We start from the raw sequence: 2,326 nt of genomic DNA, 5'->3' as shown, positions 1-2,326 counted from the left end.
GCAGAAATATCTGTAAAGTATAAATCAAAAAAACCTGAACAATGTGAAAGGTAGCTGTGGGAAGAAGTAAAAACCTGTAATCCTCTTCCCCCCAATCTATAAAAAGCAGTATTTCCTCCCAGTAAACCACCTTGCAGGCCCTGAGAAAGCAACCACAAGGCAGGCTGGTCCTGTTGCAGATGTGGCCACCAGCTGTGGCCACTGTGGACCATCATGGTTTGGTGGCTCCAAACCCGACACCGTGGAAGACCTGGCTGGCTGGGGGCCACTGGGAATTGGGAGTTGCAACAGGGGAAGACTCCTAGGGGGAGAAGCCTCATGCTGGCCCTCCTCGTGCCACTGGCATGATAGCCTTCCAGGGTGGGGGGTGGTGGGACTTTCAAACCTGGCCCAGATGCTCCAGGTGCCTCTGGTCCAGAGGGGATGCCCAGGTATGGCCAGCAACATGGAGGGCTGTGGCTGCAGCAGGCTCCACAGGACAGGCCACTTGATGGAATGGTGCAAATCCCTTTTTCCAGAGCACCATAAACACTGATTTGTCCAATGGGGCAGAATAGACCAGCTGTGGGCATCTTTGAAGTTGAAGTCCTAACCCACAAGGGAGCCATGGATGTCCCCTGCCTTGGTGACACAGGAATGTCTGTGGGATTCGGGGCTGTCCATGGGAGGGGATTCAGCTGGTACTATAGCATCAGCTTGCCCTGGTCCCTGTTACGGTTTGTGCTGGTGGTACACTGAAGCAGAGATGGCTCACCACCATCTGATGGGGAGGCTGGACTGTGGGCTGCCACACATCTTGTGCAGGGCTTTTTGGTGTTTCCCAATCCTTATGTACAATCCCTATATGATTGCTTAAAAAAAAAAAGTCCCCAAATCTTTAAGCAACATTTTTGATTGTGCTAGGTTTTAACTCTCTTGCCAGGATGCCACTTGGCATGTGTCTCTGTCCTCTGTCTCTAGCATGAGCCACCCTCTGCTTGCTGCCATCCCCAGGGAGGTGGCGCCAGAACACACACACACTTACTTTCGCTACCTTTAAGGTGGGTTAATTACAAAAAGTGATCAGCAGCAGAGCAGTTTGTGGCATAAGCAGCGGAAGACCATCTGCAAAATTGTCCTTGCAGCTGGTGGCACAGCAAAAGCTGCCTGTGTGGCAGCCTTGAACAGGGATAGTGTGGCGGTGTGTGTCCTCAACCCAAAACCAAAGAACATCTCCCACTGGGCTGGAACAGCACTGGGAGAGGCCTGGGAGAACCCACAGTTTGGGGCAGAGGAGGGTATGTGGGACCAAGGGTGCTGGGAACAGCCAAACCACCTCCCTCCCCCCGCCTGGCCCCCCGCTGGGTGAAGCAAGGAGGCAAAAGAAGTGGAGGATGAGAAGATTATTTATTTTTCATAGATTTTTATAAAAAATAATTATCAAATACAAAAAAATAAAAATAGCAGCAGCCTCCGTTGTGAATAAAACCCTAAAGGGGACAAAACCGCTCAGTGTCGCTATAGAAGAACAATATTTCAGTACATAGAAGCTATCCATTCATGAGAAGTACAAATCCCTATCAGCCAAGCCAGTGCCTCCAGCCCTGCCCAGTTACCCTATCCACTGGTGGGCAGGGAAGAGCCATTGCTGAGACCAGGATTTTCACACCAAAAGGGTAAAAATTTGGCATCTAAACACATAGGCATCTAGGTAACACTGATGCCCGGCAGGGAAGCCTTTGGCATCACCAGATGCCGGGACTTGAAATTCTCCCATCTCCCTCTGCGTGTCACCCTCATCCCACATCCCCACCAGTCCTACCAGCGGGGGACTGCCGTGCCCCCCGCTCCTGCTGTGCTGAGACCCCTGAATTTCCCCTTCCCTGTGCTGGTGAAGCAGGACAGGCTGCCCAGGTTGCACCTTCTGGGGGGCATCGGGGCCAGAAGAGTCTCAAAGGGCTTTTTTAAAAATTTCCTTGTTTTGGGGTTGTTTTTACTTTTTTTTTTTTGATTGAAAAATGGATTGCTGTCAAAAAATTGCAAGTCTCTGCCAAAATGACAGTGCATTTGGTTGAAAGCCCTGGATGTTGTCACCTGTGCCTGATGGGAACAGAAATGCCTGCTGCAAGGGGAGATGGGGTTCATCTTTCCCCCCCGCTGCATCCCTTCCTAGGCCAGGGCAGGCAGGAGGCGACCCGCCATGGGGCGATGGGCACACCTGAGATCAGGAAACGGCTTAGAGAAGGACAAAGCATCTCCTGTCTGGATGCTGGTGGGATGCCCAGGTGCCTCTGCCCCTACTCCTGTCCTCCAGTCAAACATAACTTTAGCAGATGCCTGACAAAAA

This window comes from Egretta garzetta, unplaced genomic scaffold (assembly GCF_000687185.1).
Source record: "Egretta garzetta isolate BGI_Z169 unplaced genomic scaffold, ASM68718v1 scaffold187, whole genome shotgun sequence".
NCBI classification, from domain to species: domain Eukaryota; kingdom Metazoa; phylum Chordata; class Aves; order Pelecaniformes; family Ardeidae; genus Egretta; species Egretta garzetta.
The sequence above is the reverse complement of the archived record's forward strand: the minus strand, read 5'-3'. Positions refer to the sequence as shown.